Here is a 13749-nt window from a genome sequence, read left to right as displayed (position 1 = left end):
AATTAGAGCTCTTGTAATTGTAATACAGTGGTACCTCGGGTTACAGATGCTTCAGGTTACAGACGCTTCAGGTTACAGACTCCGCTAACCCAGAAATAGTACCTCAGGTTAAGAACTTTGCTTCAGGATGAGAACAGAAATGGCGCGGCGGTGGCGTGGCAGCAGTGGGAGGCCCCATTAGCTAAAGTGGTATCTCAGGATAAGAACAGTTTCAGATTAAGAATGGACCTCCATAACGAATTATGTTCTTAACCCGAGGTACCACTGTACTTTGCAAGGAGGAGAGTTTTTCACACTTCGTAAGCAGAGGCGTTTCTCGACAGCTGCTGGCCTGTGGATTTGTAGAGGCCTTTTGTGTACACCAAAGACCTCCCCCATGGTGCCGAAGAAAAATCTAACCTCTGTGTTTCCTCAACCAGTGTTTGAAATTAGCCAAGCGCCAGGTGCGTTTCCCACCAGGTAAAGATGTCTGGGTGCCAAGCTGGCGCCTGTCATCACCATCTGGAGGTACATGCCTGGGGATCATTGGATCGGGACTGTTTTCACACACTGTAGAATTCCATCAGCAGTATTTTATCTGCCCAATTGGATTGAATTTATGGAACCAAATTGCTTTTTCGGTGCAGCCTGAGCTGCTACAGAAAAAGAGGTCGGAATAGGCCAATATAGTATGTGAACTGTCACTGGATCAAAGTGACCTTTCTTCTTTAAGTTCTTGACGTTCTTCGCCTGAGGCGCAGGTCAATTCTGTGTCAAGGGCTGCTGTCTACCAGCTCCATCTGGTACGCAGGCTGAGACCCTACCTGTCCGTTGACTGTCTCGCCAGAGTGGTGCATGCTCTAGTTATCTCCCACTTGGACTACTGCAATGTGCTCTACGTGGGGCTACCTTTGAAGGTGACCCAGAAACTGCAATTAATCCAGAATGTGGCAGCTAGACTGGTGACTGGGAGCGGCCGCCGAGACCACATAACACCAATCCTGAAAGACCTACATTGGCTCCCGGTACATTTCCAAGCACAATTCAAAGTGTTGGTGCTGACCTTCAAAGCCCTAAACGGCCTCGGCCCAGTATACCTGAAGGAGCGTCTGCACCCCCATCATTCAGCCCGGACACTGAGATCCAGTGCTGAGGGCCTTCTGGCAGTTCCCTCATTGCGAGAAGTGAGGTTACAGGGAACCAGACAGAGGGCCTTCTTGGTGCTGGCGCCCACCCTGTGGAGCACCCTCCCACCAGATGTCAAGGAAATAAACAACTATCTGACTTTTAGAAGACATCTGAAGGCAGCTCTGTTTAGGGAAGTTTTTAAGGTTTGAAGTTTTATTCTGTTTTTAGTGTTCCGTTGGGACCCGCCAGAGTGGCTGGGGAAACCCAACCAGATGGGCGTTGTATAAATAACAAAATTCTTACTAATATTATTAACTTAGAATCAAATCCCAATCAGTCCATTGTTTGAAAAATAAGACTTTAAAGCCCCCCAAATAGCAACTGGACATTTCGTTTCGGTGACTGTGACCTTAGTTTAAGGAACCTAGCCTATATTTCTGAGTTTTCTAGCCCTGCTCAAGGCTACGACGTGATTCAGAAGCCTATAAATGATGTGCTTTGGGTCTGCCCCATTCCTTTCTGAGCCAGTAAATAGTGTGTATCTGCAGTTGTCTGCCTCTTGCTCTTCTCTGGACCTTTGGTGCTAGGCTAATGCTGTAACAAATGCCTGACAGATATCATCAGAGCAGCTACGGGTCTAGATACCTGATCCATGCATGACCTAGTAATATATACAGTTGTTGAAGACAGCTTGACACAGCACTTTATCCGCCACCGCCGCCGTGTTAAAATAGCATTCTCGAAAAATCGTAGGCACCCTGCCTAAAGCCTTCTTAACAGAGAGGGGAAAAAGAGAGGCGATTCGCCTACCTCGGGTATATTTGTTTTCCTTTTCTCCCGCTAGAGCTTCAGTTGCCTGCTCACACTCACCCTTCTGCTTCCGGGTTGTCACTTTTCACTAGCAACCGTCACTTATCGTCTGCCCGAGTTCTGAGATTTGGTAACCTGTAGCTGTTCAAATCCATTACTTCAGTTTGTGGAACCAAAAGGGAAGCGAGCTAGAAAACAGAAGTAATTAGGATGCTAACAAAACACTACGCTTGAGACTGCAGCAAGGAGGGAAATTTCCCCCTGTTTCATGGTATAGTACTTACTTTATAATTTTATTTATAAGAGTGTTTCAAAACTGCTGCCTCGTGTTTTTTAAAAAATGCCTATATTAAGGAACATAAGGGATTAGCTTCGATAGAAAAAAGCTTTGTAGGATAATATAATCCAGCAAATTTTTTGTTTTGCATGTGTTTAAAGCTGTTGAGAAGTCTTGGAAATGTTTAGCAGAAAAGAATGTGTGAAGTGCTGTGTTGAGGGAGTCATGTGTGCTAATATTTTTCAGCCAGCATTAAAAACGAAAACAAAGAAAGCCTGTTAGTGTATTATGGGGGGGGGGTGCAGGATTTGGTTGGTCTGGTTTTTGAGTATTTTCATGATAAAGAGGAAGTAAACAGCAAGTTCATAAGACATGACTTCAGTGTATTACTTTGAAGAGTTATGAGCCTCCTTTCAAAATTGGAAACTTGCATTGCCACCTAAAAATGAGGTTGTATTTTGGGGGGAAATGCAACTCGTTGTGGAAGATAGAAAATGCATTTGTTTCTATGCAATTTCACCCTTAGGGCTTTTTTCTCTGAATATTTTTTCTGTCTTCTTCTTCTTCTTCATCATCATCATCATCATAATCCCACTTTCCCCCAAGATCGGTAACCCAGGTGGCTTATAGATAAAATACACAGATAAAATAGAAAGCACTATGCCCTATGCAATCCTCTTTTGCATCGCTTTGCCATTTTGGCTGCACAAGAATTCACTCTTGAGAACGAGTTTGCGGCGTATGATTTTGCCTCTGGTGCTCATAGAAAACTGGAAGCCTTTAATGTTCAGAGAGAAAGACTGAGAGCTTTGTAGATCAAAGGACATACCAGCAGTCCTGGAACGGGCCAAATTTAGTCACCTCGCAGAAACATTTCTTGCATTAGAGCTGGGCCGGGGAATCTTTTTCTGTCCGAAGGCTGTGTTCCTCTCTGTGCGATCTTTCAAGGGCCGCATGCCAGCGGTGGGTGGAGCCAGAGACAAAACCGGGCGGAGCAATGGATGTAAACGCTACATTTGTAGAATCGTAGCGTTGGAAGGGGCCACGAAGGTCATCCAATCCAGCCCCCTTCATTCAGGGATCTTTCGCCCATCATGGGTCTCAAACCCACAGCCCTGCAATTAAGAATCTCATGCTGTACCAACTGAGCTGTTTCTCAGCTTTGTACAGTAAGGCTGGTTTCTGCAGACACTCACACTGTCTCGCCTCCCTCCAGACAAGCGAGAGGGAGCACTGAAGCCCAAGGAATCATAGAATCATAGAGTTGGAAGAGACCACAAGGGCCATCGAGTCCAACCCCCTGCCAAGCAGGAAACACCACCAGAGCACTCCTGACATATGGTTGTCAAGCCTCTGCTTAAATACCTCCAAAGAAGGAGACTCCACCACACTCCTTGGCAGCAAATTCCACTGTCAAACAGCTCTTACTGTCAGGAAGTTCTTCCTAATGTTTAGGTGGAATCTTCTTTCTTGTAGTTTGGATCCATTGCTCCGTGTCCGCTTCTCTGGAGCAGCAGAAAACAACCTTTCTCCCTCCTCTATGTGACATCCTTTTATATATTTGAACATGACTATCATATCACCCCTTAACCTCCTCTTCTCCAGGCTAAACATGCCCAGCTCCCTTAGCCGTTCCTCATAGGGCATCGTTTCCAGGCCTTTGACCATTTTGGTTGCCCTCCTCTGGACATGTTCCAGTTTGTCAGTGTCCTTCTTGAACTGTGGTGCCCAGAACTGGACACAGTACTCCAGGTGAGGTCTGACCAGAGCAGAATACAGTGGCACTATTACTTCCCTTGATCTAGATGTTATATTCCTATTGATGCAGCCCAGAATTGCATTGGCTTTTTTAGCTGCCGCATTGCAGGACACATTGCAGTTAGGGGCAAGAAACAGGGCTGGTGAGGAGCGTGGTCTGGGGAGAGTTTTGGGGGCCAGATTTGCGGGGTCTGAAGGGCCGCATTTGGGCCCTGGGCCTGAGGCTCCCCACCTATGTATTAAAGTGAGGGTCAGGACCATTCATTTCCCACTGGTTCCCAGAATTAAATCAGCATCGTTTTAATTCTGCATGTGTTCTTTTTTTGAGCTGCACAGCCCATTAAGGATCTGAAACAGACATGCATTCTTCTTCTATTGTTCCCCTTCGGAGGCCATCTAGTATTGAATGGGGCTGGGCGATACCTCGTTTTCAGCATCATGATATATCACCAGCTAAGCATCATGGTATATCATGATGTCTGAAATGAGGATGGAGCTTTGTAGAGGCATCCACTGGCTTCACGGTTTCCCCTGCATCGTGATTTTTGCCTAGCACACACCCGCTCACATCATGATTCACAATCTATTGCCAGGTCAAAAATGGTCAAACCGACCGGCTCTAATGTATAGAATAAGAGAACAAGAAGAACATTCGTTTAAGGAAGATTGGAAAATGTTTATTGATTATAGGAGGGGAAATTGTGTACCTTTGAAAACGTTGGCAGCATTAAGATAAATTCAACAGTGTAAATAAGTTTTGATGGAAGTGACAATAGAATACTGCATGGTTTAATTTACAGTCATACCTCGTGTTGCGTTAGGTTCATGTTGCGTCTCTTTGGCTTGCGAACGTGGCAAACCTGGAAGTGTACACTTCCGGGTTTCGCCGTGTGCGCAGAAGTGTTCTGCATGTTTCGTTCATGCGCTCTATTGCACTCCGCGCTTGCGCAGAAGCGCTGCTGTAGTTGCGAATGGCACCCCGGAACAGATTGTGTCCACAACTAGAGGTACCACTGTGTATAAAATATGCTGGGACTTATGCTATGCAAAACGAACCATGGAAAGCGAAGAAGTCATTGATATTTTAAGGTTGTCTAAATGAATAGTCTAAATTGTAAAACATTTTTTAAAAAATAAAAGAGAGGGGGGGGAGTCAAACCGATATCACCATATATGGACTGGTTTTGGATGATATATTGCTATATTGCCCAGCCCTAATACTGAAGATGCTGTGTTAGTGGTTGCAAAATTAGCACCACAAGGGGAAATGTGGAAGGTTGTTCCGATATCCTCTTCCTTTTACACCTCTCCCACCTTGAGTAAGAGTGGGCTGAGTGTTCTTCCCACCTACTTCAGCCGCAAAAATAGACCAAAAGCTTTGCCATCAGCGCCACCCGGGTGCCAGAAACCTGCAAGTCAAAACCTCTGTTGGGGGCTGCCTTGCAGAAATCTTGGTGGATGCATGTACTTAGAACGGAAGCTCCATAAAATGTGGGTCTCTTCTGATACTGCTGTTTTAAGAGAAGCTAGCTGTATGCCTCCAACTAAGTCATTGCGAAGCAGAAAAAGCTCTCCTGATTCTGCCCTTAATAAACCATTTTTTTAAAAAAACCAGGAATCTTGAAAGGAGACGTTTCACTGGGATGAATAATTGCAACTGTCAAGTGGTGTTGTTAGCAATAGTAAAATGTGAGTTAGGGCGCTCTGCACCCTTTCAAACAGTTCTCTGTTAAAATAAACAAAATCTCCTGTTGCATTGAGAAGAACAATGCAATTAGCTGCTTGTTGAAACATCCAGCGCAAAACACTCCCATGTGGATTTCTGAGCATCACAGGCAAAACAGCCTGCCTTTATTTTGCACGAGAGAAAGCATGCAATGCTAACAAGGCCTTGGTGTTATGTTCACCAGTCACTTTTCCCAGTTACAGTGAGCTTTTCTGATGACTGATCTATAAAAACTGGTCCCAGCCCCCTTGCAGAGGTTGTTTCTCACGTACTCATGCCTATATTGATAAATTTTTCACCCCTCTTTGGGAACAGCACGTCTTGGTTTTTTTCAGAGGTTAGCCAGTCACCGCGAACTCTGTTAAACCCTTAACAGGCGAGGGATTTGTGCGACATCTCTAGTGTATAAAAGATGCCAGACTTGCTGAAGTTCCGGGATAGACCTGTCATCATTCCTGTAATAGCCCATGAGTAAAATAGTATCAGTGAAACACCTTGTGAGGAAAATAAAAAATAAAAGTAATGCTTGGTGGTTTGTAAGCACGGGAATTTGAATAGCTCCTTACCAGCTACGTCCGAATTCTATCACGACACCTTATTTGTGGCATGACCAGTTTGGTTTTTATGACTGTGATCAGGAGGCGTCCTCTAATCCTGTATAATTTTGCAAATTAATGGCAAAAGCCAATAAGCCTTCCTCTAGACTTTTAGAAGACATCTGAAGGCAGCCCTGTTTAGGGAAGCTTTTAATGTTTGATGTATTATAGTATTTTAATATTTTTTTGGAAGCCGCCTAGAGTGGCTGGGGAAGTCCAGCCAGATGGGCGGGGTATAAATAAATTATTATTATTATTATTATTATTATTATTATTATTATTATTATTATTCATTCCTCAACATTTCTCAGTACTGGAGAGAATAAGGCAGCGCTTGCCTGTGTGTAGCTACTTTATATAAATGCGTGTAGTTTGGGAATGTGGTCTGTAGATTGCTGCATCGTTCACCAAGGGAACAGTGCTAAATTTGGGGAGCCAGCTTAATTTAAGGGCAGATGGGGCTCGTCAACCTGGGAAGGTAGCCCATCAAGCTGAAGAAAAGCTCTGCTCCTAAACCTCTGCTGCCTTGCAGGGCATCTTCAGGAGAAGAAGAGGCTAAGGAGGACACCAGGCACCCCCAACCTGCGCCCTCCAGATGTTTTGGCCTACAACTCCCATGATCCCTAGCTAACAGGACCAGTGGGCAGGGATGATGGGAACTGTAGTCCAAAACATCTGGAGGGCCAAATCCAGAGTCCCTAAGTGTGAGGAGCAGTTGCGTAACAGCCCCCAGCAACTCAGCATTTTGGCTAGTCTACTTTATTTACATATAAACACACACGGAGCACTGCAACATGGCTCCCTCTCTCTCTAGCATCAGGCAGCAAAGAGAAAAAAGAACAAAGGACAATCGTCCCACTTCACGGAACACAGTAGCACAAACATCCTGTCTCCGTCGCATCCCACTCTGTGGAGTCAAAACATATATTGTCATGTGATAGACAACAATCCCATGACTGCAACCATGGAGCAGGAATTCTAACACTAAAATGGTTGGATGGTGCCCTGTATGGCTCCTTCGGCAACTCCTGCAAATAAGCTGGTGCCAAACGTATCACTCTGCTTTCCTTTGGACCCCATGAATAAGCTCAGTTTGTGTGCTTTATTTTACAGTTTGGCATTTCTTCTAAACTAGAGAGCTTGTTTCCATTGGCAGGGGAAAGAGAGCTAAACCGCCCCAGAGAACCTGTCGATCGTAAGTATCTCACAGTCAGGAGGGGGCCAAATATTCACATATCTCTAGATATTAGATATTAGCTAATGACATCGCCAGAGACAAGAAAAATGTATTCCTCTACGCAACAGCAGCAGCCAGGATATTGATTGCAATGAATTGGAAAGGGGAGAAAATCCCACCAGTATTAGAATGGCAAAATAAACCCTGTGAGTTTGTAGAAATGGCAAAATTGACGGCAATTATTAGAGGCCACTCAATCAGAGAATAATTAAAGAGTGGAATGGAGTGAAGGAATACATAAAAAATATGGTTCCGGAATCAAAATATGAATAAATAATGTGCAAAACATGCAGGGCTAAGTAAGAAAATAACAACAGAATTAATTGAACGATTATTAAACTATAACAACACAAGATGGAAGAAGTAAAAAATTGAGATCACACATGGGTGAAGGCAAGTGGAGGGTATATCGGAATTTATAATATCACTTATAATATACATTTTCTAATTGTGTTATATTTATATACAGCAAAGAGAAGTTTAGAGTAATTTGGTATATTTTAATTCAGGTAATTTATGTAATAGGTTTATGTTAGAAAACGAATATGGATTCTGAATTTGATGTTTGTAATTCTCTTTGGTTTAGGAAGAATAAAGAAATTTGGAAAAAAATAATAATCCACATATCTCAGCACCTTGCATTTTCTTAAGCGTTTGAGCCTTCCCGCGTAAGGGGGAAATTGGCAATTTGTCTTGCCCTTTGTCCCTGCCCCCAAAGCCCACGTGATAAATGCAAGATTGCTGCCCAGGCAGCCCTCCCGTAGCTACAAAACCCAGTTCAAACTCCATTTCAGGCCTTGGCTTTCAGGAGACTGTGGTGAACGTTGGCACTGATGAGTTGGCAACTGCGGTTGAGGGAGGAGAATGGCAGTTAGCGGGGAGTCTGCCCATATAAACATTATAGTGCTTTTCCACCTGTCCATTTGCAGGCGAGCAGAATGACGTTTGCCGTGACACTTTCCGCTGCTGCTGTTTTTTGTGTGTGCTGGTCGTAACCCGTGTTATTCCTGGAGTGTGAAGAGGCAGCCTGCCAAAAAAAGCCACCGCTTTAAGTGGGATTGCCATTTGCGTATGTTATAAGTGTAGCAGCCGGGACAGGTTGCTGAAGAAATTTGTACTCTGACCTTCGGTGTGAAGATTGTAGGACAAGGGACATGGGTGTCTCCTGAGAGATAGGGAAAGGCCACATCTTTCTGTGTCATTTAGGAGAGTCTGATCTGTTAGGGGGTCTTCGGTTAGCTCCGATTTGATCTTCTTGGAGAAATTCCCCAGTGCTGAAAGTGCAGTTCTCGTCGCCATCTTTCTAGAGGACATTCTCAGTGGCTGCACTTTCATTGAGTTTCCTGCCTAAGAAGGCGTGCTAAGCAATCTCTAGCATTTGTGTGTTTTTTAAGATCTCTAACTAAAGTGTAAATAATATCAATAATAATATTACCAAAATGTTACCTTTTTATTACTAAAAAATCCAGCCATGTTAATATTAGTAAAACACTTTTCCTTTATGCTGATTTTTACTGTAGGTTATGTGTAGGTTACACACATGGTAAAGGATGCCTGACAGTTAAGTCCAGACCCCCAAGTCTGAGGTTGCAGCGCTCATCTCGCTTTACTGGCCGAGGGAGCCGATGTTTGTCCGCAGACAGTTTTTCCAGGTCATGTGGCCAGCATAACTAAGCCGCTTCTGGCGAAACCAGAGCAGCGCACAGAAACGCTTCCCTCCAGAGCGGTACCTATTTATCTACTTGCACTTTGATGTGCTTTTGAACTGCTAGGTTGGCAGGAGCAGGGACCGAGCAACGGGAGCTCACCCCATTGCGGGGATTCGAACTGCCAACCTTCCGATCGGCAAGCCCTAGGCTCAGTGGTTTACACCACAGCGCCACCTGCGTCTCTCTCACACACACACACAGAGAGTGGTACCTCGGGTTACAAACAGTTCGGGTTACAGACTCCGCTAACCCGGAAGTAGTACCTTGGGTTAAGAACTTTACCTCAGGATGGGAACAGAAATCATGCAATGGCGGCAGCTGGAGAGCCCATTAGCGAAAGTGTGCCTCAGGTTAAGAACGGTTTCAGGTTAAGATACACACACACACACTTATTATGTGAACTGCCACAAGGTCTCCTTTTAAGCCAAAAGGAGGGGATGTATCATCCTACAAACAAATAAATAACATAACCTTCATAAATTTTCCATCCTCCTCCGGCATACAAATCTGATCTCCCCACCGTAACCCCTCAACCCTTGGTAAGCACGTTTTTTCAGCCCTGTCCAATTACATTTTATTTGTTCAAAGTTCCCTTTGTTTCAGCTGATTCCTGGATGGCTTTGCTAAAATCTACTATGCTGCTCTCCAATGGATTGGTTAAACAGGCTAAGTGTCTCGAAGAGACCAATCATAATGATACAGGCTGTGCTGACCTACATTAACTTTTTTGGCTCCCTAATGCTTGGCATCTCGCCATACGGAGTCCTGTTAACCTCCCAGAGGATGATTGCTTTGCTTCATGGGAATTTTCACTTGAGGGCCGTAGAAAAGTTGGTGGTTCATTTGAGACCATTGTATTCCTCGGACCTAACGCAAAATTCAACCCAGTAATGCATCACGACACATCCTGAAATAGGAGCAGAAATGCTAAATAGGGAAGTTTTATCATGTTTAGGGAAGTTTTTAATGTTTGATTGTGTTTTCAATGTTCAGTTGGAAGCTGCCCAGAGTGGCTGGGGAGGCCCGGCCAGATGGGCGGGATATAAGTAATAAATTATGATTATTATAAATAAAACTGTTCCCTGTACAATGGTTGGCATACTGGATTTTTCTCTGAGTATGCCCCAGTTCATATTGAAGCATCGCAATAGCAGCAACTTTCTGCCCCATCCATGCTAAGCTTCTCCGTTGCCATGGTGGCTGTTCTGCCTGTCCATTCACCCCCTTTTCATTGCAAGGTTAATTTTTTAATATAGATAGAAATTTTATTTTTGCGTTTTCTATTTTACATAAACAAATGAATTAAAAGCATAAACATATACAGTCGTACCTTAGCTCTCGGATGCATTGGTTCCCGAATGATCAAAGTGAGTGTTCCGGTTTTCGAACAATTTTCGGAAGCCAAACGTCCGGCACGGCTTCTGATTGGCTGCAGGAGCTTTGGTTTCCGAACCTTTTGGAAGTCGAACGGATACTACTTGCCAAAAAATGGAAATAAGAAGTAATCCCAGCAAAAGAAGAATGGATGCAAAAACTTATGCAGAAATGGCAAAACTTACTGGAAAAATAAGAAATCAGGATAACAATTTTTTAAAATAAAAAAATGGAAATGGTTTATTGGATATTTACAAATAAACTGTAAACAGATATTGGCAGGGTTACTGTAATAACCTGCAGTTTTATAAGAGTATATATTTAAAGTGAGAGACGCGGGTGGCACTGTGGTCTAAACCACAGAGACTAGGGCTTGCCGATCAGAAGGTTGGCGGTTCAAATCCCCGCAACTGGGTGAGCTCCTGTTGTTCGGTCCCAGCTCCTGCCAACCTAGCAGTTTGAAAGCATGTCAAAGTGCAAGTAGATAAATAGGTACCGCTTCAGCGGGAAGGTAAACGGCGTTTCCATGCGCTGCTCTGGTTCGCCAGAAGTGGCTTAGTCATGCTGGTCACATGACCTGGAAGCTGTACGCCAGCTCCCTCGGCCAGTACAGCGAGATGAGCGCCGCAACCCCAGAGTCAGTCACGACTGGACCTAATGGTCAGGGGTCCCTTTACCTTTACGCTCCTTTTCATTGTCATGCCAAATGAGGGGAGAGGGATAGGCTCGTTTTTTTGGTTTGGTGCTAAATTATGATTTGGCGGTGCATATATGAGAAATCATCTTATGTCCATTTGCTAGTTCTGAATGTAAATGGCATTAACAAAAGTAGCAAATGCCTCTTTGATTACAGGTGAAGGCTGTGCCCACGAGTCGGACAGTGTGTGAGGTTTGATCAGTCAGCTCAGTACCAATTATACAATGCTCTTGATGCAAAATACTATTTTGGAAAGAGCCTCTAAAGAGATTTGCCATAATTAACACGGGCTTAGTAAAGCTATTTCTGTCTTGTGTTTACACAAGGAAATAGTAGCATTGATCCGCGCAGCCAGCTGACGGCATTAAACTTGCCAGTGGCCTCATTATTTAACTTGGCCTCTGCATGCATAGCATACCGGCTGTTCTGCTTTGGTGACTCTCAATTTAAGCTTATGGGTTCGACTCTCAATTAGTTTGTGGACGGCTAATTATCTTGTCATCTTTCATTCTGGTCAGAACATTGCACAGGTATGAAGTGTCTGCTCCAGCCTGTGTAGGACGCAATGTACAGCTATTTCACTGTCTTTGATGGCCTGGCAAAGCAACTGGGCTGTGTACGTGACTTGTCAGGCAAGAGATATGTGCAGTAGAGGAAATGGCCAGAGATGCAGAGGGTTGTGGGATTTGATCAGAAATTATTGTCAATATATCAAACCCAGTCAACACAATGCATTCTTCGTGGACACAATGGCTTGATGCATATTTTATAATTCCTCATAGTAATCCCACCTGACCCCACACTCTGGATATTTGCACTCCTACAACCCCATGGACCAGAGCACGCAATTTGGTCAAACTCATGTTGCTAGCTTTGAGAACACAGTCCAACCATCTCGTCCTCTGTCGTCCCCTTCTCCTTGTGCCCTCCATCTTTCCCAACATCAGGGTCTTTTCCAGGGAGTCTTCTCTTCTCATGAGGTGGCCAAAGTATTGGAGCCTCAGCTTCATGATCTGTCCTTCCAGTGAGCACTCAGGGCTGATTTCCTTCAGAATGGAGAGGTTTGATTGGATAAGCTCTGCTATATCAGGCCAATTGCCCAACAGTCCATCATTCTGTTCATGTTGAAGGGCAATGAGATGCCTACTGGCAGCTCACAAAGAAAGCATGGTGATAATGGTCCTGTTTGTCTCCAATGTCTGGTCTTCCAGGGAGGCCTTCCACAACCAACTTGGTCATGAATAAAGGAAGCCATAGTCCAGCAACATTTCGAAGGCATCTGGTTCAAGAAAGTTGATTTGCACAGTTCTGTGTTGATGTTGCTTGGGGGGGGGGAGAGATCATGCAAAGTGCTTCTGGTTGTCTTTCCTATCTGAAATTTAATACACTTCAGTACAGTGGCACCTCAGTTCTCAAATGCTTTGGTATTTGAACAACTTGGAACCCAAACAGTGCAAACCTGGAAGTAAGTGTTCTGGTTTGCGAACTTTTTTTGGAAGCTGGACATGCTCCGTTTTGAGTGCCACACTTCTGTTTTGAGTGCTACGCTTCCGTTTTGAGTGTTACTCTGAGGTCTGTCTGTTTTTGCTATTTGTTTTGCATTTTTGCGGCTTTGTGTGTGTCTGTGGAACCCAGTTCAGCTACTGATTGATTGTGTGACTTCAGTACATTGTTTATTGCTTTCATTTTATGGATTAGTGTCTCATTACATAGTACAATTCATGTTAATTTGCTATTTTAGGGGTTGTTTTTAAAAGCCTGGAGCAGATTAATCCATTTTGCATTACATTCTGTGGGAAAGTGCGCCTTGGTTTTGTAATGTTTTGGTTTTGGAATGGACTTCTGGAACGGTTTAAGTTTGAGAACCAAGGTACCATTGTACTAGTGTAAAAAGGTCAGAAAATTAAGGGAAGGAAGGGGCTTTTTACTGTTTCCTAAACACTTCTGACCTCACAGATTGCAAGAAGGTGAAGGCGCACGTTTGGAGAAGTTGAAACACTGAGTTTTACTCATCACAGATGCATTAAGCGCAAAAGACAAGTGTTTCTTCTCTTCCCATCACAACCATGTGGGTGCCTCTTTCTGAAATGCTGCCTTAAGTGTTTCAGAAAGAGTTCTGTATGTGTGCAACTGCTTAGCCCATGCTATGGTTTAAGGAAGAGCGAGCACATGAAATTCTGTGGGCGACTAAGGGGGTTGCTATTATTTTCAGTTTCAAGCATTACTCCAGATCCATCAGGGCAGAAAGTGGTGACCCGTTTGGAGAGAAAAGATTGTGGACTCCCCTTGACATTCAGACTAAATCTTATCATTTGGAATATATAAGAATATTTAAGTATCGCAAATCTGCACGTTAGATGTCACACAAATCTAGCTTCCGTGTATGATCTTCTGAAATTCAGGAGCAACGATGCAACATTTAAAGTAAAATACAGTACCAATGCAAGAAGAACCAGGG

General features: G+C 44.0%; 1 protein-coding gene across 5 annotated transcripts in view; it reads left to right on the top strand.

Moving 5' to 3' along the window:
- GRAMD4 (GRAM domain containing 4) overlaps positions 1-13749 on the top strand; it is a 110404-nt gene that overhangs the window by 49647 nt on the left and 47008 nt on the right. The gene's annotated exons all lie outside the window — the stretch shown is intronic.

The sequence above is a fragment of the Podarcis melisellensis genome (genome assembly GCF_964234715.1).
Source record: "Podarcis melisellensis genome assembly, chromosome: 10".
Classification (NCBI taxonomy): Eukaryota; Metazoa; Chordata; class Lepidosauria; order Squamata; family Lacertidae; genus Podarcis; species Podarcis melisellensis.
This window is presented reverse-complemented; position numbering and strand designations above follow the sequence as displayed.